Source organism: Cygnus atratus, chromosome 1 (genome assembly GCF_013377495.2).
Source record: "Cygnus atratus isolate AKBS03 ecotype Queensland, Australia chromosome 1, CAtr_DNAZoo_HiC_assembly, whole genome shotgun sequence".
NCBI classification, from domain to species: domain Eukaryota; kingdom Metazoa; phylum Chordata; class Aves; order Anseriformes; family Anatidae; genus Cygnus; species Cygnus atratus.
In genome coordinates this window covers 135,771,181-135,797,755 of record NC_066362.1, presented here as the reverse complement: position 1 = coordinate 135,797,755, position 26,575 = coordinate 135,771,181, and the positions used below count along the sequence as shown (strand labels likewise).

Below are 26,575 nucleotides of genomic sequence, written 5' to 3'. Positions count from 1 at the left end.
CTAACAAAACTAGATAGAACTAAAACTGTGACCAAACCTCAGAGCAAATAAATAAATATATAAATAACACTTTGAGGCATTCCACTGTAACCAATTTAACCTTGTTTGCTGTTTAATAGCTCTCTCAACTTCAGTAGCTTCCTGCTGTTTCAAATTCACATGCAAACCTGTCAGTATTTTTCTGACTCCACTGAAACTGACCGCAAAATTCCACACCAACCTCAGCAAGGCCCAGATTTCATCCTCTTATACCAGGTGTCACAGCAATAGGAAGGTGTTTTTTCACATTTTTAGGAGTTGGCATTTGTTAATACACAATAGTGAACACCCATAGCCAATGAGTCTGTGACTTCAACTATAAATCAAATTATGATATCACTATTACTCTGCTCATTTTTCAGTTGTGCTAAGCTGGAAAATACCCATTAGTGTTTATACAAATCCATACACACATATTTATATATAAGCACATATAAATTTACCTTTTTTAGAATAAAAGCTGTTAAAAAAATATTTTCTGTATCTTGTCTCCTAGAAACTATATGCTTAAAGTAATAATGAGCCAGCTGGAAACACTAATGGTCCGACGGTAACCGAATGGACTGTTTCACAGTCTTGGCAAATAGGACTTAGGCAAATAGGAAGCTGCTTCACGTTAGTTAAGACAGGTGCTGTAAAATATGTTTGGTCATATCAACACTTGAGACGTTTATTCACACACATGCATATCTGTTGATATTTAGTTTCTGGAAAATCCTTTTAATTTGCCGCATTCCACCCAGCTCTATCAGTAACAAACTTAACCGCTGGCTTTCTGTGTGATAATTAACGCTACCGGGCAAAGCCTCTGCACCTGCACGGCATGCCGTTGCCTGCCAGCTGGGATACGGGCAGAAGGTGTGCACTGCTGCTGCCTGGAAGGGAGCGTGTGATGCGACCTGACACGTCCCAGTGTGAGGACATTTTTGCAACTTAGGTACAAACAAGTTTACTGACTAGTGAAACCACAAACGAAGGAGAGGACTCAGGGGTTTCCTTATTTCCACAAAATCGAGTGCATAAGGAAAAGAGAGCTATGCCCACCTTTAATGCCCCTAAGAGCTGTCCCCTTCTCCTCCCTCCATCCCCAGCTGCTTGGAGCTGTTGAGAAACAGGCAGCTCGGGGTGTGCCGGGGAGATGCCAACACATCTGCCGGGGTCACGGGGCATGGGAGCACTGCTGTCACCACTGCCATAGATCAGTGGGTGCGTGAACGGCAATGCCAGGTTCGATCCACGATCAGGTCGAGAGACCTTCGAAATACAATCTGAGCCAAAGCACAGCCCCAGATGGGAAAGGAGCCTTCTTGCAGGCAGCATCCTCTCAGACACAGAGCCCTGTTGCAAAGGGGAGCGTCCAGTCGCACCCACTCAATGTCAAACCGCCTCGAATCACGCAATTACACTTCACACTTGTTTTGGTCCTCCCTCCCTTAAAACCAAACATGATTCTCCCTCGATCCCCACTGCGTACCCAGGCCCGCACCCCGCGGAGCCAGAAGACCCCCCCGGAGGGTCGGTGCGTGCCCGGGAGTTTGCCGGGATTCCCGGCTGCTGCCCTTCCAAGGGCAGGAGCGTGCGCGGCCGGGGCGTTTGGGACCACTTCTCTTTCGGCAGGGCTTTTCACTTTACACGCGAGGTGGTGATGCCTCTCTGCCTCGGCAAATAGCCCCTAACGGTGCGGGCAGAGACACTCACGGCAGATGCTCCCAGGTGGGAACACAGCCGGGCAGGGCTGTCCCGGCACGTACGTGCGGTGCACTGCGGGCTTCCCGGCACCTTGTGTGGGGGGCTCCCCCCGCAGCCCCCCACGAAGGAGATGCTCACCCCGCTCCGCACGGGCTCCCCCCGCAGCCGTGCCCGGCGGCGCCGCCACCGCCCGCACCGCGCTGCGGGGCTGCCGGCAGCTCCGCACCCGCTCCGCACCCGGCCCCGGCGGCGCCTCCCGCGCCTTGCCACCTCGCCCCGCAGGCACACGCGTGTGTGAGCGTGTAAGTGTGTGAGTGAGCGTGCGGCTGTGCCCCGGCCGGCGGCGCGGGGGGCTCGGGAGGCTCGGGGCCGGTGGGGGCAGCCCCCGCGGTGCCCGTCCGGCGAGGACTCACCGGGTCACGCTGCTCTCTGAAGGTCAGGCTCAGGCTGGCTGCTCGGTCGCAGTCGTCCTCCAGGCTCTGGCGGCGGCTCGGCTCGGTCCGTTTATTTTATTTTTTTTTTCTTTTTATTATTTTTTTTTCCTTCTTCCTTTTCCTCCTTCCCCTCGCTCCGGCGGCGGCTCCCGCTGCCGGCCCCCGCGGGGTGAATCCGTCTCCTAAGCCCTGTCCCCGCGCCGCCGCTCAGATGCCGTGGTCGCAATCCACATCGCGGCAGATGTACCACAGGATCACGTAGAGGATCAGCAGGATGGCGAAGATGAACAAAGCCACCAGGATAGCCTTGGTCACCGGAGAGATGAGGGACTGCATGTCACCCGCGGGCCGCCGCCGCCGCCGCGGTGGAGGAAGAGAAGGAGGACGAGGATGAGGAGGAGGAGGAGGAGGAAGAGGAGGAGGAGGCGGCGAGGCTGCTTCGGGCTCCGCACGGGGGCAGCGAGCGCGGACGGATGCCGCGGCCCCTCCGCCGCCAGCGACCCGCCGGGGGTGCACCGGGGGGCGGCCTCGCTGCCTCCCCCCCGCCGGCCTCCCTCCCTCAGCGCCCCCGCGGCGCTGCTCGGGCGGCTCCGCGGCGGGCGGGACGGGGCCGGGCGCCCCCGCTCCGGCTCCCGCAGCCGCTCCCGCAGCCGCAGCCGCAGCTCAGCGCCGCGGGGCGCCCGGCCATGGGCCCGCGGCCCCGCCGCGCCTCCGAGCCCGCCCCGGGGCGGCGCGGGGCCGGCCGCGGGGGGCGAAGCTACTGCCGGGGGCTGCCCGTGGGGGCCGCCTGCCCTGCGGGACCCCCGACGGCAGCCATCCGCGGGCGGAGAGCGGCGCGGCGCCGGGCGGCGTGCAGCCCAGCGCGGGTTTTCCCTCCCCTCGCCGCAGCTCGCCCCCACCTCCCTCCTCTTCCTCCTCCTCCTCCTCCTCCTCCTCCTCCTCCTCCTCGCCCGCCCCCCAAAGCCGCGGGGGTCGCGGGGCGGTGTGGAGGAGCGGGGTGTCCGGCCACAGGTCACCGGGGGGAGGACAGCCCGCACGGACCCTAAATTAGAATAAAAGGCTGTTTTTTTTCCTTTTATCCCCGCAGCTCGGGACGGGTCGCACGCAGCCCCCTCCCCGAGATGCGCAGCGTGGCTCCGCGGCCCCCGGGGCGGGCACCCAAAGGCGCCGCGGGGCAGGGCAGGAGGATGGGTGCGGGACGAAATGCCGGCTCTGCCTCTCCTGACAGCAGCTGTGGGGCCGCCTCCCCCTCGCCCCCGGCTTTTGGACAGCCAGAGGTGCCCGCACGGCCGGCGGCACCCACAGAGCGGGCACCCTCGGGCGGGACCCGGACTTCACGGAAGTGGCTTGCTGTAGATCTCGGTTCTGGATCTCAGTCCCAGTACATCTCGGTTTCAATACAAAAAGAATAAGAAGAAAATCCTGGGACCATTTGAGGTAGGGCTGAAATAAACCTTAAGACATCACCGCACTGAGGAGACTAAGAGCAACTCTGCCAAGATGGAGAAGGAAAGACTAAAACTTCAGTGCACAAAAACTGGATAAACAAAGGATAATCAAGTGTGAGAGGAAGAAGGTAAGATGACGCTATATAGGTCTTCCAGGTGTAACACCCTACAGAAAAAAATCCTTACTAATGCTGAGCGTGGGGATTTAAGAAGGGTCAATACCAAGAAAACGTGAAAGAGAAGTGCTAGGCTGTTAAATAAGGAGACATCTGACACGGTGAAATGTCCGAAAGGTGTGGGATAATATCCCAGGAGAATGTGTTGCAGAACACATTACTCAGCTTTCTGAAAAAGCTCAGCTTTGTCATGCAGGAGGAATGGTCAGCTCTGTAGCAGCACCACTGTGCTGCCTCTCCCTTGAGTGCCTCAGCCCTCAGCTTTTCTGTGTTTCAGTTCCTCATCTGCAATATGCAGATGGCCGTGTTTCCTTTCTGCTCCCTTGGGTATGGTCACCTTAGACTGCAAGGTTTTCACTGAACATTTTTTGTCTATTGAAGCGATTACATCTTGGCCGGAGCTGTAGTGCCAGCAGGGCACAAGCAGCAAGTTCACAAAGCACAGCTCCGACTCCAGACAATGATTTTGCTCGTTAGTGTGTCCTCACCGTGTGCAGGGATTGCTAGGCTCTGGAGGGATGTGGTTGAGTGCACACATCAGGTTTTCTGAGACACCAGAAATGTTGTGTTTTTTTCTAATCCTCTTCCTGGACACTAGTATTTCCTTTGTAGGAAAGGGCATTCCTGGGCATTAGCGTTTCCTTTGTGGGAAGATGTCATTCCATCTAGACTAGTAGTTCTCACTCTCAGTACAAACGTTGCCATCATCATTCCTCTGCCTGTCAGCTCTCGGAGTGTGGTACCAGACCTGGCAGCGTCAGACGCCCCAGCAGCAGTGGCACGATGCTGTGCCGAGCTGTGTCTGGTGCCTCGGTACTCATCAGCAGGAGAAGCAAAGCAGTGCACCACCATCATTCTGGTGCCCCAAATGTGACTGCTTGTGTAACATGTGCAATCTGTTGTGAACAGGTTTTGAATTGTACTTCCTTAATTTGCATGTACTTATACACAAGGGCATCCCTGGGTAATTAAAAATATATAGCCTCTCTACGTTTGATGTTCTGTCACTGGCAGAGTCTGAGCCAACGCAGAAATCACAAGTTAAAAAGCAGATATATTGCCAAAGCTGTCCTTAGTTGAGAAAGCTGATTTAAACAAGGAAGTAAACATAAAAACCATCTTAGTTTTCAGATGTCTTATTAGTAAGCAGTAGGGAAGAAGGAAATCGATCCTTGCCAAGTGAGGAGAGATAACTGTGACAGAAAAATCATTTTAATTTCCACCTTGTAATCTAATATTAAATTAAAGAGGAATACTAATACACATAGCTTTTACTTTTCTCTTCGTCAATTCTCCTTGAAAACATGCTGCAGGAAACGCACATGCGATGAAGAACACGCACAGGAGATGGGTGAACAGACCCACGGTCGCCAGATCCTGCAGGCAGCTCTGAATGCCCAGATTAAATCCCGATGTACAGAATGCTTATGTAACGCAGGCGGCACAAGGAGACCAGGCTGCTCCTTGCTGGGCTCGCAGGCAGCCGCAGCCAGTGTGGCACGATCCCCGCTCCCCCTGGGCCATCCAGCCCTCCCACTGCTCCACGGACTCTGCGTCCCACGTCATGCTGGCTATAACCTACGGGAGGGACGGGGATGGTTTTGTATTCCCAGTGCTGGATGGTTTATGTCACCACTGAATTCCACCAGTGGTGAAAAATCCTGCCAAAATATAGTGCATCCCTGGTCTGGGAGGGGATCTGAAGCCCACACGTCCCTGGGAATGGGCCATGGGGTGTGGGAGGGAAGAACCAGAGGCTGGTAGTGGTGGAGAAGACTTCTGCAGCAGAGCTTGCAGGACACAAACTGAAGTGGTCCTCTCTTGCCATAAACCTGAGAATGACAGCAAAGCAAACTCGACATATTTCACTCTTGCAGTGAAGAGAGGGGCAGCTCAGGCAGAAGTCTGGTGAGTTCAGGCTGAAATGAATAACATTTTTAATGCCTTTGACAATGAAAACATCCAGCCAGCCTAATCCCTTTCTATTTTAGGGCAGTGGCTTTTACCTACAACTTCGGGTGTACCAGTGGAAGGCTTGTGATTTACACTACTGTTAGTTGGAGGAGATTCAAGCTGAGAAAGTCAGACACAAACAGATCATTTCTAAACACAGTCTTTCACTGTACATTCAGTTTTCAATAGTTTCACAGGAATTTTAGAAGCAAAAATGTAAGGAGGTATATTCGGGTTTATTGAAATGATTTTGAAACTAGCGGAACAATTCCTTGGAGAACAAGTGTCAGAGCCATACCCAAGATGCCCAGTGAATGCACATGGCCAACTATTCCTGGATGTAACTGCACTAAAGACTGCCACGCACGTTAAACATACCAAAGGCAATTGTCTACAAGGTTGCTTGTGTACTGCAATTTGTCTGGCATTGCTTCACAGTGCATATTAATTTAGCTTAACTCTCAGTCTCTTGTCTAAAGAATAGATATATTCAGTATTTTTTTGCTTTGAATTTTTATTGCTGATTTCAACAAAACAGGAATTTTACCTAATTACAAGAACATACAAAAAAAAATGTGAAAAAAACAGTCTAGTCTAATAAAAGAGTAATTGACTATGAACAGAGTAAACTGCAAAGAAGTACGCTATTCAGGGGACTGACTGTGTGTTGTTTCAGAGCCTTCCACCTCTAGAGCATCTTTCAAGTCATTTCCAGGCCAGAAGTGACCAGGAGTTGATAGAATGACTGCCTGGCAGCTGGCTTTGTAGCTGTAGTGATTTTCTGAGTGGGTGTATGTCTATATCGTAAAAACACTGAAGCAATTGGTTCTAATTAGATTGGACGAATCCATAGATCACATGTCAGGCCTCAAATACTGCTTTTTAGGCCAAAATGTGCTGTTGCTGAGATAGTGTCTGTTGTGTGAATTAGAAGCCAGTTATCAGTCATCTCACGTTCCACAGTGATGGGCACGGCATAAAAGCCTTGGGCAGACATGAACAGGCAGCACGAAGAGCAATCAAACAAACAAAACAAATTTCCCTCTCAAAAGAGGGAGCCACAAAGCCAGTTCCGAGTTATCGGTGATGTCAATTAATGGACCTCCCTCTGGTCAGATCTTTCAATAACACGAAGTCATGAGAAAAAAAATCAAAGTGTAAGCATTCAAAATCCACCTGCATTATAAACAGGATAAAGAGATGTTTAAAACACAAACACATACATGAAACATAAGGAGGTGTAAGTCTTCATATTTTGGAAAGATTGACAGCAAGGAGAGATATCAAGAAATGGTCATTTGTGGGGGAAGAAAAAAACATATTGGCCATATTAAATAACAGATTAAGTCAGTCCTTGGCACAACACAGTTTTGAAAACACTTTCCGTTTGGAACACTTGAGAGTACCAATGCGGGAAGCCGGCGAGAGTTATGTATTGTCATGCTGCATTACGTCAGTGATACCCCCCTGGGACGCTGGAGTTCTAGTTTCCAGGTTCGAGTGTTTGGGGAGAAAAAAAGGCAAGAAAAAGCAACAAAAATGACTCAAGGATGTAAGAATGGGTCTTTATCAGATTGAAGGCTCAAATCAGGACTGAAAATCAGGTAGCTGTACTTTCCCAAACTCTCTCGAAGCTGCAGACGCAAGCCTTCCTACCTTTTCATGGGACTAAAGAGGAAGATGGCCAATTCTGTTTGCCTTTAGGTGTAGTCAGCATCCCCCTGGGCATCTTGCTGGACATCTGGCTTATGCCACAGGCAATTACTTTGGGGACTGTATTTGTGCTGTGCTGTTCCATCACACCTGACAGCCTGCCCCAGAAACAGGGGGAAAGGTTATTGTGGTGCTGCAGGAACTAGCATTGCCTGCCCATAGGCACTGTGTTTGCTCCTTTCTGCAGGCTGAATTCCATCTAGTACTTAGCTAAGGGCTGTGATTGGTGCCAGCCAGACTTATTCTCAATATCGTTGTCTACCAGAGTGGCTCATGGCATTACTAACAGACCATGAGAGGAAGTTATGTGGTCCCATGATTAAACAGTAGGGTTGTGAGTCAGAAAAGTTCAGTCTCACTCCTCTATCATAGATTTTCTATCCACATTTGGGTGACATTTCTTAAATCTGTCCAGGAGGAGCAGCAAGTGGACGCAATTGCATTGCTGTATTGTTGTGAATATAACTTGCTAAATACAGCATGTTCTTGAAAATCAGCCTTTTTCAGATTTCAGCCACCTGTTATTTGAGCTCAGGGAGGAGGAACATGTGGTTTGACAGATAGGCTTCCCTGACAAGAAAAGTCAAGCTGCTTAGAGAATGAAGGTACTCTTCAAATTGCCACTTGCACGAACTCCAGCTGCACTTTTGTTCTTCAATTTTATCTACAGGAGTTTGAAAACATGGAATAAGCTCAGCAAGCAAGTTAGGGAAGAGGAGGGGAAGAGGAGGTATCTCTGGTCTAATCTTCCAACAGTGCTTTTGGTACTTGCCTTTCAGATCAGAGGGCAGAGGAGAGCTTATGTTAGGCATACGTCCACCCAAAGAGGTAATTAATATGGCTCAGCTATGTTTCCATCAGATTTTGAAAGAGAATTATTTTCATGCTTTCTCCCTCCTACCTGGTACAATGGTGGGAAAGTCTATAAATAAAGTTTTCTCTTTGACTCCTTTCAGATACACTGTTCAGTCTTTCATCCTTTAGTACAGGAAGAGAGAACTGAGTTAATTAATTACAATGGCCCTTCCCTTCCCTTCCCTTCCCTTCCCTTCCCTTCCCTTCCCTTCCCTTCCCTTCCCTTCCCTTCCCTTCCCTTCCCTTCCCTTCCCTTCCCTTCCCTTCCCTTCCCTTCCCTTCCCTTCCCTTCCCTTCCCTTCCCTTCCCTTCCCTTCCCTTCCCTTCCCATCTAACCCATTCTGCATAGCGTTCCTGAGCATTCTACCAATACCTCAGGTTATGGACAGGTTTATGTGTACTGAAGTACAAGATGTTCATTTACGACACACATCTGGAATGAAAAAAATCTTTACTGGGAATCAAAGGCAGAGGTAGGTTCCTTGCAAAACTTCTGGGAAGTACCCAACATCATACAGAGCAATTCAGTAGCAGAGGTGGGGGAAGAAGCTTTCTGTTCTTGCATGCACCTTTAGAGAACCACGTATGAGGTAAAGATTTCAATACTGGACATCAAAACAGACTCCACTCAACTTAAAATCTTTTTTTTTTCTAGCCAGTGGCCACACAACAGACCTTCATGACCAGTAGACCCACTCACCCATACCACTAGAGAAACAATTTTGCCGTGAGGGAGATTGACTCCAACAATCAAGCAGTCATTTAAGCGACAGAAAAATGTAAAAAAAAATAAATAAATAAAATAAAAAGTAGCTAAAGTACAATGTGAAAGAGATCAATATGACCAACAGAAGGCTCTGAGCTCTATTGTGGGTCTATTTAAAAGATGGAGAGAGATGTGTTCTGTAGCCAGGTTTCTGCTCCATCCATCTCTTGGTAATGGTAAAGAGAGGTTAGACATGGTAGTTGTTATATGCTGTTAGCCTTTAATTGCACTCAGATTTTCTTCTACAGAATTATTCATTTTATAAGCGTCATATGTTTCTCTTTGCCTTGCTCTGTTGTTTCTGTGCAAACTGGCAAGCCAAGAGAAAGAAACTCCAGGTTTGCTCAAGAATCAGATAATTACCTATGATCTTGCTGGTTGCTGGCCACACCTTACCCGTTCTGCTTCATGTAGCACAGCAGTGTTCACATCCCTTTGTCAGGGCCCCCTTTTCTTTGAGTATTTTGCTAACAGATAGTACGAGACAGCCTTTGTTTGAAGCGTGGTTTGAGTAAAGATGAAACGTGGGTGCAACAAATAAGGCGCTAGGGAAAGTAGGTCAGGGCTGGTCATGACAGAGCCGCGCCTTTAAAGGTCTGTGCAAGATTGCCAGGTTTCGAGCAGGTCACTGCAGAGTGGGCATTGTGGGGACCTCGGCTGAGAGCCTCCTCTGTCACTTCATCCCACGGGCAGCACAGAGCACCCACTTTTGTTAGTGGGTGAGCAGCCACTACCAGGGTGAGGTTGTAACAAAGCTTAATAGGAGGAGTGTGTCACTAAATAGGAGGCTGCATTCATCCAGAGCAAGTACAAGTGTGACTTTAAGAAGTACAATTAATTCAGCCAATTAAGCTTTTTCCTACATAATTACTAGCAGGAATTTGTAACATCCTATAACCTCTTGCAAGACTAGGAGAAAATACTTTTTTGTTGATATACAGAAGCACTCCATACTCAAGTTTGACCCAAGTACAGCATGCAGAATGCCTGATCTGCCTTAAGGATTTTGTTATTATTCCTCTTCATTGCTATAGGCTGCACTGTGCTGCAGTAGGAGTGTGTTTTCTGAAACAGATATTCAGAAAGAAACCATACTGGGATACACTTAGCATCTTAGCACTTTTCCAAAAGGACAGATAAAGAAGTCAAGATAAACATATTTATGTTCTCTTCAAAACACCATTTCCAAATCAGGTGAATGAAAGAAAAAGAGTGGTGCAGCACTGTCAGTAACAGATCTTGATTTTTGCTCTGTGAATGATGTTATTTTTCTCACCAAGTTCGCACTATTTTCCCTCTGAGCACTTGCACTGTCTAGCTTCTCAGGGTCTCGCTCAGAGGTGGCTCAGTTCTGGACGCACGGGTCAGATGCAAGCTGCAGGGACACAGACAGAAAGTTATTGTGCCTGCAGCAGCCTGAGAACCAGGATCCTCCCCAGCATTCACCTCAAGCATGTTGTGAAACCAGCACATTTTGCTGCACAGCAAAGCTTGTCACCCAGACTTTGACAAATCTAGTCACAATAGCTTGACACTTTTAATTGAACTTTATGGAAATCTCACTAGTTAAGATTGGTTTTCTGTCTTTTAACCACGCTGTACCTTCCAGAAATATTGAATCGTGGATGAGAGAACATTCTTGTCTGTTCAGAGGCATGGACACGGGGAAGCTGGAGTGGGAATTAGGGGGTCACAGAGTGGATAACTGAGAATTTTCTGCCAGAAAAAAAAAAAATCAAATGAAAAATGCTTCTCTCTTAAAAACTGAAGTTGTCGATGGAGAAACTTCAGATGGAGAGAGCTTCTTGCTTTACACTGGGAAAATTAGAGTGATGCTTCTGTGATGTCCAGCTTGATGAGGCTTACCAGCTGTGTTCTTTGCCCACAGGACTTTATCGGGGGCTCACCATGCGGTACCAAGTTCTTCAGCTCTCCACCATCTTGACTTTTCTCCTGGTAGCTTCTCTTTGAAACCTGGGCAAGCCGGGTAAGACTGCCATAACCTTCACCCTCCTTTTTTTTGCCACTAAATCAGAACCTATTTGTGTAATGTCACCTTGAAGTACAGTTCAGTGGATAGAGCTCTAAACTGGAACCCGGTTCAGTCTCCTGTTCTGCCACAGGCTACCTGGATAGTGCTAAAGAAGTCACTTGGCCTGAAGCCATAAAATGGAGATGATAACTCCCTCCATTACAGTTAGGTCTCAGGATAAGTACAACAGAGGCCATGAGTGGCCTGACCTGACAGAGAATGGAGGATACCAGTACCATAGGCACACATTATCATCTGAAAGAAAAACAGACTGCAGAAAAGAACTTGAAAGAAAAACTGTCTACACATCCTATTGTCATTAAAGCTTTCCTGAAGGCAGGTGACAGGAAGTGAAAAATTAGATGTGCTCCTGAAGCTCTGGCTTTTAATACCTTCCACAACCCAAACAGCTGGTGCACAATATCAGCATCAACAAGTAAAGCTCCAGTTCCTACCTGTGACACCTTTATTATGTCAGCAGCAGGTTTTGGATGATTTCCTTGAGAAAAAAATTAAAAGCTCATCTTGATTGCAAAACATTCCTCTGGGGAAACGGGTAGAGCAGAAGAATATGGATGTGAGGGAGAGAGCTTCAGTGCTGGGGAGAAAGTCTTAGTTCACCAGTCCTACCAGCCTGGTAGGAGAAGTTTTATTTTTCTGTCAGTGAAATAAATCTAAAGTAGTGTATAAAATTAAAGCCTGTCAAATAATGTGGCCAACTGAATTCAACACAGAAACAAAGATGCTAGTTCTCAGGTCTTGCAGCCACTGCATGGTACTTATTTTAGAACAAAGATTAAATGGTGTTTATTCAGGGAGTAAAAGAGTACAGGTTTCAGAAAGTCTGAAAATGAAACAGGCTTTCAGACTATTCAAGCATCTGCAAATGGTTTTGCTGCAAAATCTGGAACTACACAGATCATATTCAGACACAATAACAATATATTCAAAATCACTTTCCAGCATTGTAACACACTGAAATGAAATTATCCATTTTTTGGCATCAAGGATAAAACTAGGAGATATGCTAAGCTTTACTGAAATAATCTATTACAAAAGTGTCACATCTGCCTTAATAAAAGATAAAACTAGCAGTCTTTTTTCACAGCTGAAGTGATTAAATTAAATCGTTTCTCTTAGATAAGATGTAGAGTCTAACAGGGACCAGTTCAGACTCTTTCCTCCCATATGTATCTAGACAATCTCTGCTAATTTCTACCAATTCAGATCATCATCTATATAACACTGTCTTCGTCTTTCCATCTTCCCAACTACAGACATTTTTTTTAGCAAAAATATTGACATTACTTTGAGTTACTGCACATAACAAACAATTGGTGTGAAAATATGCAATTTTTTTGGCAGGACCCATCATTTTGTCCTTTTGCTTGTGCAGGGTTATCTTTGTTCTTCCCCTTGTGTAGGAACAGGGAGAGCTACACCAATACCTTGTAAGAATTTATGTTAGGTATGAGTAGAAACTTAAATCTGAATGTGGCAGAAAATCAGGTTGCAAACATTTTGCCATTTCCATTTGCATTACATCTTTGTGTTTGCATGGCCAGTTTTTCAGCTGAATCCTGCTGCACCTGCACCATTAATGTCAGTGGACTTAAAGCATGAATAGAAGAATAGAAGCGGAGTCAAGCTCTTGCTGGAATTTTCTGATTTTTATGCATTGCACTTATTTATTTTTTTTTATCTGCTCTGCTTCTTTATTTCCATAACTATTTCTCTGCCTTTATCATTATTTATGTTGACCCTAGTGATGTAGCATTTGTTTATCTCTGAAGTTTTCAGCTCGATCTCAGTGACGCGTTAAGCTAATGAAAACCCAGTTGTACAGGCAAGTTGCTGCATCGCACTAGTTTTAAAAGCATGTAATAAGATTTCTAGTAGGATACGAATGAATTCTTTCAAAAGGAGAGAGCTCTCGGCAGGGAAAAGATACCGGAATTGTGCAGTTCTAATAATTTCTAAGGGTGTCTGGTGGGTTGTTTATTCCATTCATTTCTCCTTGTCTGAGAGCTCCACCTAATGGGACCAAAGGGAAGGTGTCAACCTTTCAGATTTTCCACTAGAGTCTTTTTATTTCTATGCTGCTGTTCGTGGGTCTTCAGGTATGAGGGTGTAGAAAGGGATGCTACCTTTGACTTTTGGAGTAAAGGACGATTAGCAAATAGGAATCCTGTATTATGATGTCTTCTTTTGTTAATAACGTGGTGTTTGAACATACTGTGATTTCTATGAAGGTAATTTTTGTTAGGAATAAAATAAATGCTTCCGATTTTTTGCACTCAAATTGTTTAGCTGAGTTATTATCCTGCACAGACAGGATTTCTTACCTGCGCATATCACTACTTATCACTGCAGCACTTTTCATGGGTAGAAAATACAGTTTATAAAATCAGAGTCCAAATCTGCAGAGGGAATAAATTAGACTATAGGACTACTCATATTCACACACACTAATGGGAGAGTGGTGTTAATACCAATCCAAGGACATCAGTGACAAAGCATTCCCAAACAGGAAACTTCCACAGTCAATATTGCTACCTGCAAACATTTGAAATAATGAATATCACTCCCTCCCACCTCAAAGTGATGTATTGTCATAAAAATCACAAGCCTACCTCATATTAAATTGATTCCATATTTTCAGGTTTTTAGTTTTTTTGCAAAAATAATGTTTTTGAGCTTTTATTTTCAAAAAGGATAGGGTAGAAATTCCCAGTTCTGCAGTGAAAGCTGACATCCTCACAGTAACAAAGATCCCTCAGTAACCAAGATTTGAAGAACATAATGTAGAACAGCACGAGAGTTACAGCCTATAACAAATAAGGCAATCATGTGTAATATTTTTAATACATTTCATACTCACATTACTGATGAGGAATTATTTTGCCTCAGCACAGAGCATTAAATCAAATACAAGATGTAACAGGGCCAGAAAAGCACAGCAACACAAATCCTGGAAAATGCAGTGAGGATGCTATTTATGGGGGAATATACCCTCTCTGATACCTGGCAGACTAAGAACAATTTACTCTCCAAAGTCTAAATACAAGCCAAAGGAGGATGCTTGTCTAGAAAGAGGGCTGTGGGAGCTGACAGGAATCTAAGGAAATAAAGAGAGAGAAACACTGCTTTCATCAGGTAGGCAGTTTCTCCCAGCGTAGGGAGAGAGTAGCTGAGGCAGATGCTGTGTATTGAAGGCAGTAATGAAGGACTGGAGGTCAGATAATGGGAAATATATCTGGACATTTTAGTTGTTTTTAACACCATATAGCTACTGCAGGACTCACACAGTAGCAATATCACTGTATTGATATTTCTACAAATATTGTATTAGAAGCTCTGGCAAACTGCCCCAGTTCTAAAAGAAAACAGCACTCCAATAAAATCCCCGCACAACTCACTAGAAAGGGCAAGGAAGCTGTCACAGGGAAAATATCAGCATTTAAAAAGCAGAAAGTTTACAAGCTGACACAAAACTGAAGCCTATAATCATGCCAGGTGAGGTGAAAACAGGAGATAAGGAGGGCTAAAAAGAAGAGTACTTTGTGCTCAACCTGCTAATTAGATTTAAATATAAGCGAAAGCAGGAAGTCAGCTAGGGAGTTTATGGGATTACTTGGTGAGTGAGGTGTAGAAAAGGCACTCAGGGATGCTAAGACTACAGCAGAGAAAGTCAGTGCTTTCCTTGCATTGGTCTTTCCTGCTGAAGACAGTGGAGTTGTTGCCCCACCTGGGCCTTTCTTTGTGGCAGACAGCTCAGAAGAGCGGTGTCGCTTTGACGAAACATATAAGCAGTATTAGTCCGAGTGGACAGTGATGTGCCAGTAAGCCAGCAGACGTGGGGCTGCGCACCCCAGAGCTGGAAGGAGCTCAGTCTGTGCATATGTGGAGCTGTTGAGCCATGACCTGAGGGCCCCTCACCAGCAGCTCCAGAGCCACAGCACTGCCAGGGCCTGTGTAGCTCTGTGTGTGAAAGGGCCCTGGAGGGGATTTGGCTTCTCTTCTGGCAAGGTGGTAGATGCCATGAGAAAGAAAAAGATCCCTGACGACATGGTTTAATACTCTGTCTTTGGGAGAGTCAACATGGCTCCAGCAAAGGGGAGTCCTGTACCTTCTGGACCATTATGAGGCCTCAACACGTGGACGAGGGGGATCTACTCCTCATACTATACTTGGATCTTCAAAAGGCTTTGACTGCATTTCACGCCAAAGTTTAATAGAGCAAATGAGTTTCTAGGGGACTGATTGTTTTATAAACTGTAAGCTGGCCAAAGCTCCTCAAACACAGGAGGACTTGAAGAAAGCTCAAAGGTCACTTTTCAGTATGGAGTCAGCAGAGGTGTCCCCCAGGGATCAGTGTCAAGTCCAGTTCTCTATACGACCTTCATCAGTGATCAGGAGAGTGATGTACACTGTAAAATATCCAAGTTTGTAGATGAAATATGAGAGGAATACGTTAGGCCAATGGTGAGGGACTCCAGAAAGACCTCGTAAAACTGAGTTGAACAGAAAAGTAAGATGAGCTTAATTGCTAAAAAATAGAACATAATGTATCCTAGGGAAAAATAATCTAAACTGTGCCTGTGTGATACTGGACTTGATCTGTCAGTTTTAACTCAGGAATGAGGTATTTGATTCACAGCCAACAGTGCTCTGAAGTCAATGGTTGAATCAGTGGGGTCTTTTTCACAACCTTATTATTATTTTTTTGTTTGTTTGTACCTGTGGATAAGTGGATAAATAATGCTTTGATCTTAAGGTGTTCTTTAAGTGTCTCTGTAAATTTGTACTGTTGTTGTTGTTGTTTGTTTGTTTGTTTTCTGGGAAATTTAAAAATGACAGATACTTGCATTGTTAATGATATGAAATAATTTTGAAGAAAAAAATTGAGGGTGGGAATTGCTCAGAGCCCTGCTTCATTCTTCCCTTGCACTCAGGCTGGGAGCATCTGTTTGACTCAGTTGTCCCAGGCAGAAAAGTTGTGAGGAAGGACAAGGCTACGAGGACTATGAGCTTTCTGCTTGACAAAGAGATGTAGCTGATCCCTAGAAATGGGTAAACTGATGGCTGCTTGTATTAATATACAGCTTTTGTACAACCCTCTGCGAACTATGCAGCAGAACCAAACAATGAGTAAGAAGTGGGGTTTTACCTACAGTTTGCCTGTTAGGAGACTTGGTGACCAATCCCTCAAGTACTGCTCTTATTTCAGATCTGTAACTTTCATTACTATGATATCCCAGTACCCAGCTAACAAGTATTACTGAGTGCAAAGGAAGTGTGGGAAACATAAAAATAAAGCTGATTAAAAGTTTGATAGACTTTAAATAAGATCTATTTTTAAAGAGGTTAAAACAGTAGGCATTTCTGAATAAAGATGAAATCTTTCATCTTGCAACCTAAGCAAGGCACATTGCATCTGAAAGGGAGGTTTATTGGCCTAAAGGGATTGACAGCATTTCCTGAGGAAATTGATGGTTAAATTACAAGGTAATTACATAAAGTCTGTGCAACATCTCATGTTACATCTTATTTGTCAAAGACACTTAAGATGAATGCTACAAATGCTAGTATTTCATCCAGCAGTATTTACCTGACAAACTGAAATGCTCTCTATGAAATACAATACTTTTTTAAATAAAACTTTGATTAGATTTATTCAGCTACAGCAGATCTTACACTAGGATATTATTATTTATGGATTAGTTTGTTACTTCCTAAGCAGCTAAGGCTGAGCTTCACCTTGTTAACTTTAGGCATCCGTAGTGTGGTGACCATGCCTGAAGCACATCTGACCTCCCTTTGCAGTTAATGGCAGTAGGCACTTTTTAGCATACGATTCATTTAGGAGAGCAACTTCAGCATGAGACAAATCACCTCGGAGAAGTATGTGTTTCAATAAATGATAAATGGAGTCTAGACAGCTAGTTCAGATGTACATGTCTGTTTTTGCTCTGATGAATCACGCTCCTGATGCCTACATTAGACTGTCATATGCACGTGTAAGAACAGCATGACTGTTACAGGTGGCTGACTTTGAACTGGGTATAACTGAGAAGGCAAGGGTCTCTGCTTGGTAGGGAAAAAGCCATGAGAAGTCTGGAGAGAAGACAGTGAGCAAAATTTTCTGAGATTTACTTAGTGGTTCCCCACCCCCCCAAATCATCCTGTCAGCAGCAGCTGGTCCATGAGGGATTGTGGTCAGGCTGATCCCTCTCCCCCAGCCCGCAGGTTCCCCAAGATCCAGGAGAGCGCTCATCCTGCCTACCCTGCGAGGCCTCTCCTCCAGTGCAAGGCAGAGAGAAGGTTTTGTGGGAAAGTCAGCACGACTGGCTGCATTAAGATGCTGATTCAGCGCCCCAGCTGCAGTCCTATATCATGTAGGTTAAAAGTAGCAGATGATGCAGAACTCGTTTCACATGATTCCTGTCATAGCTTGTACTTCAATGTAGCTGACTTGTGCAGGGTTGTACACTATGCTTTTCATGGATTTTCCCACTTAGCTGCTTTTCCCGGTCCAAAGTCCACTTTTAGTTTGTTTTTCTTCACTGTACTATGCAGTACTATGTCTATGCTGCCTGGTCTATGCATCATTTATGTGTTAGCAGAATCTTTTGGGATGGTGCTGCAACACAGAGGGAGAGCACCTGAAAAATGGGAGTCAGTAGCAATTTGGAGGCACAAATTTTCACGCATCTCAAAGAAAGGATGATTTATGGTGCACTGATCTTTTTACCTGCTTTTGTTCTACTAGGATCTAAAATCAATAATTGCTGAAATCATTACATAAGAAATAGGAAATTAATACAAGTGTGAAGTCAAATGAGTTGTAAAGATTAGACTCGTTCTTTCATTTTTGTATAAATGGTTCATCCACAGTTGATTAACTGATGTGAAAATTAGTTTGGCTGTACTGTTGCCTCATCTAGGCTAGCTAAAGCTTCAACTGTGCTGGTAAATTCAAGACACTTAGGATTATCCTCTGGCAGAGGCCAGCAGGCACTGGAAGCCTACACCCAGGAAATTTGTTGCCCTTCAGAGCAGTGTGGTTATGTGCACACTGTGCATGGGAAACGATCCTTGGCCAGTGCCAGCTCCTGAGCTGTGCCTGGGAACTGTCTGGACACTTGGCTTGGGCTAAAACCGTGCCCTGGAACATTTTACAAATGCAACAACTCAAGTGATGCTTTGAAACACTCCGAAGGTCTGCTTTTAAGGTGAACAGCCCAAATGTGGCCTCAATGTCCAGCCCAGTATAAATCTTACCCCAGTACCACACTGCAGGATCAGGCAATAAAGGAATGTTTGGTTATAAGCAGTCATGGGAAAAATAGAACTGTTTGGATACTGGGTTGAAACCCCAAAGCAGTTTTTATTGTTACAATCTCAATCTCGGTATTCAGCCCACAAATTATTACGATTTCAAAATTTCAGAAGGCTGAACCTTTACAGACAAGTGACTTTTTAAAGAATAAATTGTGAACATTTCTTTGTAATCATATTTCTTTTTTTTTTCATTACTGATTTTTTTACAAAATCAGTTTTACAAAATCACACAATCACATATTAAAATTTATAAGAATTTGGGAATGTCTGCAATGAACTATGAACAACTGGTAGATCATTCTGCCAATTATTTATGGAAAAGAGATGTTCCAAACTGTGTATCTGCTCATATAAAAAATTTATATATTCTGCATAAACTTTAGATCTGGAAGAATTCTGTGATTTAGCTGATTAAAAGAAATACTGGGGCAATATATTTCTTCTCGTATTTCATTTCTTATTTATCCTAAGCTTTGTAGGCTGACTTTTTTGATTATCTGCGGAATACCAACTATGCTGAAAACAAAATTTGTCTGCTGTGAGAAGTTATTTCCCTGGCTTAAGTCCAGAGACTTTTTTTTTAAGTTGGAAATATGCAGAAGAGTTGGTGAGAACTATGCACCACCCTTCTTTAAGTGCACATTGTGAATATTTCTAGGGAGAGCTCCGATGGGTTTAATACATGATAGCAGGGGGAAGATAGTTTTACATACTATTCCATGAGGACTGAAGAAGTGCTGTTGAGAAGTGTGCTGACTCAGACTGCCAAAACAGACCTACTTTTCAGAAGGTCATCTATGAACTTTGCTTAGCATGTATGAAAGAGTTCGAAGTAGGAAAAAAGCAAACAAATCACTTTGGATCAAATGGAAGATTCTCTTGCTTCCCACCAAAAATCAAAAGAATATTGCTGCCTGGTCAAATGAAACAACTTCTTTCATTTACGAAAATAAAAATAAATAAATAAATAAATAAATAAAGGCTTCATTAGTTTCTGGGAAAATTCTGGGGAAGACAAAGACAGTTTTATGAAAAATACAAGTAAATTTAAAAATAAACTATTTGAAACGCTATATTGAATACATATTGACATTACCTGGAATGGTGAAGTCAGGGTATGAATCAGGTGATGTGTTCTCATGCAGCTCATTAAAACATGTGAGGCAAGGAGGTGTAACACTCTTCCCGTGTTGCTGTGTGGGTTACTCTGAAGTGCTTTTATTTTTTATTTTTTTAATTCCAGGCCCACCCCCATGCATTTCTTTACCAGAAGCAAATCTGTTCTTTGATGTGAACCTCCACAATTCCTGAGATCGACGGTTCTTTTCCTGCTGGTATAGCACATTATAAAACACCACAGAAGATTTCATTTTACTACCATTACCTTCAGAAGTATGCCTCCCACTGACTTCACTGATAGCAAAATGAGATATTGGTACAGAATACACAATTCTCTTATGAAAGCAAGATCTGCACTGACTTCAATGGAAAATTTTGCTGCTAACGGAGCATAGGATTGAGCCCAGTAAGATGATTGCAAGAGTATGCTTTTCACCTTGACTAAAACAGAAACAATGGAATAGCCTTCCTTAGCTCTTCTTTTGTAAATAGATTTCCTATACTGCAATAATATTTATGATATTTACTTTGGGAGTATACTTTATCGAGTCAGAAATTGCGAAATGTAAATGTTAGAGCTTAATAGTCTGATTTATTTGGAATGCACAACAGCAATTGCCTAAGCTCTTTCAACCTCCCAGATGCATCAGGAGTGCTCTTAATTAGACTTAGTCTTTAAAACAAAAGAAACAAGTCTGTCTAGTTTTGTAGAGATATAATTTTAGCAGCTACATGATTATTAGATATTATTCATGCCATCATTCATATCATTCTTAGCTTGGGTATAAGATTATGGGTTCGTATTCTGTATTTGTGCTTGAGAGTAATACTAATGCCACCATTATGATTATTAATGGATCAGTAACAGATGCTGTGCAGAGCAGCAGTTGTATGGTGTTCTTAGAAGAGGCTTCTGAATAGGGATGTGATACAAATATTACTCATTCCTGCCTGAGCATTAAAGAGAACAGCAGAATTTGTTTAAAAAAAAAAAAAATAGAAGTAGGAACAGATCCTGGATGGCATATGTTCCTCTACTACAGAAGTCTGTAAAGTGAGAATTTCTTAAGGAAACTAATGGGATTTCACCAATGGCTTTGAAAAACTTAGGGAAAAGACAACAGCAAACACCTCTGGCAGACCCACACAGGAGAGCCCAGGCAGCTGTGGCTCAGTCTGCTGTCCAGACTCTCACTCCACACAGCACTCTCCCAGTTGACTCCTAAGCCATACTCTCCAAATCCATTTGACAAAGCTACCATCAGTGATTTCTTTCCTTCTCCATGGCTTGATGCACCTGCAGGAGGTATATCTTTTGATCTGCTGATGAGCCACGTGCTAAATCTGAAGCCCCAGGGTGAAGGGAGCTCTTCCTGCTTTGTTCCCCCACCCCAGGTGGCACATACCCCACAGCAGCACAGCTCTTTTCCCTCACAAGGGCACATGGCATGTATGGGGCAGCTCCCACACCAGCACCTTCCTCATCGGAGGAGAGGACGATCCCACAGGCTGTAGCCATTTCACCGCACGGAGCAGCAGGTGGTAATTCACTTCTGTAGAAGACTTTGGTCTTGCCTGCTCTTGCAGTCTGTGCATCAGGTGGGAATGGACGATACCCCTAGCTTTGGTACAGAAGATGTCACCCGTCAGCACAGAGGAGGGATGGTGTTTCTGGGGCTGTATTTCAGGATCATCGTTTTCCAGCTTCAGCCCAGCTGGGCATTCTAGTTTGAATGCAAAAGCACTTAGATTCAATTAGGCCAAACTATCAGAAACAATTAGGAGCTCAAAGATTTCTAAATTAAATGTAGCTGAAGGGTGAAACATACATTTTCACACAGCAGGGACACCAGCTGCTGGGGGAGGCCTGGCAGGGCCGTTCTAACTCACTGTTACGAACTCCCCACTGACAGCAGGAAAAAGTTTAGCGTTATGTAAGATCAAAAACAAGGTTAGAGTGAAATTACAATTACAAAGTGCTAATTGAAGCACAGGCACAGTGACTGCTAGAGCTAATTAGAAAGGGACACAATTTCTGCGTACCCGTCTCTCACTCAGAATGGGATCTGCCCCAGTTCAGGTTCTTCGCATCACTTGATTTCCACTCAGAGCAGCTTTTGGCAGCTTGACAGGTGTTTGGCAAACACAATTTCCCATCTTGGCATTTTAGCTTATCTCTTCAGGGAGATGAAGGCTTACCAACATGCAGCATTCCTCCATGATATATTATTCAAATTAAAACCCTGCTGTATTGCAATTTAGTGCCAGGTAAATGAGAAATGTCCTGCAGTTGTACGTAGGTGCCCCAGAGCTCAGACTTGAACGCTTCCATGACAAAAGAAACTTGAAGAAAAAACCTCGTTGGTCAGGCAACAATTTAAGATTCTTTATAGCAATATTAAGTAATGATTTCAACTGTGTCCAGTATGGAAAATTAAGCCTTCCTTCTTTTTATATGTTTTAGTAGATATTAGTTCTGTTGTGTAATACAGCATTCTTGGAACAACAAAACGCAAAGCACTGCAAAACTCATTTTCTAAAGCTCTATATGCTTTTATTCCTCTTATCATGTAGATACTGTAAAAGATAATCATATGCTATTATGGGGGATTTATTCATGTTTGTACAGGTCTTTAAAAAAGTGGGAAATGGCTGTATTATCATTGCAATTTTTTGCTATTTTTGCTATTCTTTTACATTTGTCGATTTAGCACAGGGTAGAGCAGAAAATGCCACTTGCTAAATAACAACTCCTCTCTAGTAAAAGCAGGAAATGGGAGGAAGGAAACCTTGCATTAGAGGGCTAGCTACTGAGGAAAAAATAAATCACAGCACAACTTCACCCACTATTATTTAGTTTTAAATAAAACTAAAATCCTTTACCATTTTTGGACTTCAGTAATGCATACGCTTAGGTATGCACAAAACTAAAGAATGTGTTACGTGCCACTGCATGAGAATAGGACCTATAAAAATCAATGCCTTTTGGCAGTGACTTGGAAGAAGGTAAAAACGTGAGGAATTTCACCCACTGATATCCTTAACTCTGAGTTTTCCAATTCAGTAATGTGTAAAGTTTTAGAATGCAAACATGCTAAATGCTTGTTAACCATTTACACAATTCCAACCAATTCATTTTTTTCCCAAGTATTTCAGGTCTCTCTCTCTCTCTCTCTTTTTTTTTTTTTTTTTTTAAGTGTTTTAGCCATAATTATCATTGATTCCCATCCATCCTTTTATAAATCATGCTTACAAAAATATGGAACTGACTATTAGACTATTATCCTCATGTTGAAATTATGTGATTTAGAGAGTGGAAATTGCTTAGAAGAGGGGTGCTAAGAGTTCATAAGAATGGTGACTGAGTGACAGAATGACATCAATACATTTGGCAATGCAGTTTTTATTTCCATCAGTACTAGTAATATTAACTATTTATAAAATACTAAATCAATATTGTAAAGAGAAAACATTGCGCAGCTCAAGGTAAAATGGGACCTTTTTTTTTTTTTCTATTGCAGCTGGTCTACTGCAGCTCTCCCCAGGAAAAGGACTGAGCATAATGTTGTAAGTATGTAAGTATTGTATGTACGGCTGAGGGAGCTGGGATTGTTCATCCTGGAGAAGAGGAGGCTCAGGGGCGACCTTATTGCTCTCTATAGGTACCTTAAAGGAGGCTGTAGAGAGGTGGGGGTTGGTCTATTCTCCCACGTGCCTGGTGACAGGACGAGGGGGAATGGGCTCAAGTTGCGCCAGGGGAGGTTTAGGTTGGATATTAGGAAGAACTTCTTTACTGAAAGGGTTGTTAGGCATTGGAATGGGCTGCCCAGGGAAGTGGTTGAGTCACCATCCCTGGAGGTCTTTAAAAGACGTTTAGATGTAGTCCTTAGTGATATGGTTTAGTGGAGGGCTTGTTAGTGTTAGGTCAGAGGTTGGACTAGGTGATCTTGGAGGTCTCTTCCAACCTAGACGATTCTGTGATTCTGTATCACAGATGCTAGCAGAACAAAGTTATCTCGATATATACCTGTAACAACACCTAGGAGACCAAGCCACAGACCAAACTGTGACTAGATTAGGAACTGTGTGGAGATGTAAAACTGTTGCTAATCCAAAGAAATTACGAAATGTGTATGCTAGAGAAGATACAGAAGTGCTATTAGACTTGAATAGGCCTTACTATGGAAAACCTTGTAAAAAAAAATAGCATTTGTGAGATGCAGTTTTTAGACCATGTTAGGCTAAAAAGAGATGACAAAGGAAAAGGCAAGACAGGGATAGTGGAAGGAATAAACCAGATTTAGGTGCATTGTTGTACCATTTCCCAGACCAGGTCAAGCTGGTTGAGGTAACCACCTAACTGAAATAATTAGGTGAAGGTCAGACATATGCCATTTATAAAGCAGGGTGATAAATTACAGATGTCCATTCATATTTGGTGTAGTGCAGACTCGTGTTACTGATTAAACACCAAGAGAAGACATCTATCCATCAGCCTAAGAAAAAGACTCAGGGGACACCTTCCAGTACATAAGGAAAGCTGGGGAGGGACTCTTTGAATGAAAATAAAGGGTTGGTGATTTTTTTTCTTTTTCCTTTAGCAAGTTTCTTTTAGGAAATGGAATAATGGTGGAAACTCAAATGTCATCAGAGTATCTCAGCAAAATTAAATGCCTCAAGACTCTCTGAAGCAATTTGGTTGCCTATTATCATTTTCAAAATGATAGGGAAAAAATCAGACTTCTTTAACCAACTCAAGTGATGCTAAGAAAAGAAGGAGTTAGGCATATGTGTGATTGTGTAAATAATCATATTATTTTAAAATTCTTTCATCAGAAATATGTAAAGTTGGAACAGGGGATCAAAATAAGCCAACAAAACAAAAATATAGGTGAATATGTTTGCTAATATACTCACGTTTGTAAGAATAATAGATTTCCTTTTTGTTCTTTAAGAGAATCAAAGAAAACTAATTTACTCAATTAATTTAATTACCACATTTATGAGTCAGTATTTTGAAAGCTCATAGTTTTTCTCATGCTTGTTCAAAAGCCAAGATATAAAAGGAACACTAGTCGGACATTAAGTGGAATTAATGAATTCCAGTCACTCTGATGGCACGGGAGGATTTGGCTGTAAATATCAGGTAGTTTGTTGGAGTGAAGTAATGATAATTTTCAGACCTAATACCTAAAACCTAATTCCTTTGCATGCTGTAGTAATCTCTTGCCAGTCGCTTTTAATATAGTTTTACTGCCACCCTATATACTCCAAAAATATGCTCAATTTCTCTAACAAGATCATAGAATGTACCGGTGAAGTATTTTCCATTTTGATTTTTAACATGACAAAGCCTTCAACCTTTAATGAGGTTTTACTGAGTTACCCCTAGATGGCAGTCTACAAGGATGGAATTAAAACTAAATTCCCCATGAGTAAAATCTTCCTGCAACTTGGCTTTTTTTTTTCCTTTTGCGTTTTGCTTATCAATTAATCCAAAATGTTGCAAAATGAGGATGAACTTACAATTTCCTTCTTTGGCAGCAATAACAGGTAAAAACAGGGAGAAATAGTATTCCCAGTGCTTTGCATACCAAATTGGCTTGGAAAGTCCTGTTTTCAAGGTCATGAATAATCTTTGCTCATCATCACATGATGGCTGATCACTCATGTTCTTTTTCCTTTTTTTATTTTTATTTTTACAGATGATCCCTTCTGAATATCTTGCTGCTGGCATAACTGCAACATGTACTGCTGAGCTGTGTTTTTGCTGTTGCGGTCCAACAAGCTGGAAGGAAAGCAAGTCACTTGCAAAAGTTTCCTGTCACCATTTAAAGTGTTCTTTCCTTTGGAAAGATAGTATTAATGTAAAACGATGCCTGATTTCTTGTTTCTGACACTTGATCAGCCCCAGAAGGTTTCTCTCCCCAGTGGCAAAGCTGTTACATTTCTCTGAAACCCCACTCCTTCATTTTTGTTGTACTCCACATGCCTAGATCTCAAGCCACGTGGCAGATCCAATATACTTTCAGCCTAGAAGATTACAAGAAGATGTGTATTTTTTATATTGTATGGTTGCTCAAGGACTATGTATCTGACTGCAAGTGCACCCACAGGCATGCTTGGCTGGACCTCTTGTCATCCAGGCACATAGCCCAAGTACGATGCCTGCTGCCTGGGGTCAGGTAGGCTGCAGGGGTGAGGTGCAGACACAGTGCTCTCACTGCTGCTCCCCAGACCCTCACTCAGAAAAGCACAGTCTGGAAGATCCCTTCATAGCTCATGAAGTGCACTTCCTTCATGATTACAGGTATGTATCCAGACATGGTGTGTAAACAGCACGATTACCCAAAAACTAGACTTCCTAGGCTTTTTTTCATTAGCTGGCTGTGTAAACATAAAGCTAAACAGTTATCTCCAACACCTGCTCCATCTTTTATGCAATATAGGACATAGTAATTGAGAAGAAAAGGAAGGGGACAAGCCCACCATTTCTAAAAGAAAATTAAACAAGTAGTTATTCACTCAAGTACTTATTCACTTAAGGGGTCTAGGAAAAAAAAAAAAAGGCAAATGAAAAAATAACACAGAAAGCAAAAACTGTGAAAATTCCCCAATTATGAAAAAAAAAAAGTGTTAAGAGACTCCCATTATAAGAGAGTGAAAGATGGATGTAAGAATTATTATTTTTGAAGTTCATTACAATATTAACACAATATGGGAGTTTCACCAAAAACAAACAACAAAAAAAGCTGCCTCAAGACCTGGGAAGGATCTCAAGGACTCCAGAGAGTTGACCCATATCCCTGCAGTTGGGCTTATTAATCAAGCCACTGAAAGCAAAGAACAGTGCAGTGTTACAGGCAACAAAGATGGAGAGGGTTTTAAAGGGGAAGATGTATGGGAAGTGGCTGAAGTCTCTTGGTTTGTTCTGCCCATAGAAGAAGAGACTGAGGGAAGGCCTCATGGTGGCCTGCAGCTTCCTCACGAGGGGAGCAGAGAGGCAG

At 43.5% G+C, this 26,575-nt stretch overlaps 1 protein-coding gene and 1 long non-coding RNA gene across 2 annotated transcripts in view; one reads left to right on the top strand and one right to left on the bottom strand.

The window, feature by feature from the left end:
• ZBED1 (zinc finger BED-type containing 1) overlaps positions 1-2,740 on the bottom strand; it is a 54,879-nt gene extending 52,139 nt beyond the window's left edge. The window contains exon 1 of the mRNA XM_035542087.2: positions 2,142-2,740. The gene's annotated coding sequence lies outside the window, so the exon portion shown is untranslated. The remainder of the gene's footprint in view (positions 1-2,141) is intronic.
• An 8,219-nt stretch (positions 2,741-10,959) lies between these two features.
• On the top strand, positions 10,960-25,973 carry LOC118245740 (uncharacterized). The gene is made up of 3 exons (XR_004777959.2): positions 10,960-11,060; positions 23,090-23,135; positions 25,274-25,973. It is a non-coding gene; the product is annotated as an uncharacterized LOC118245740 (long non-coding RNA).
• Positions 25,974-26,575: the final 602 nt, after the last annotated feature.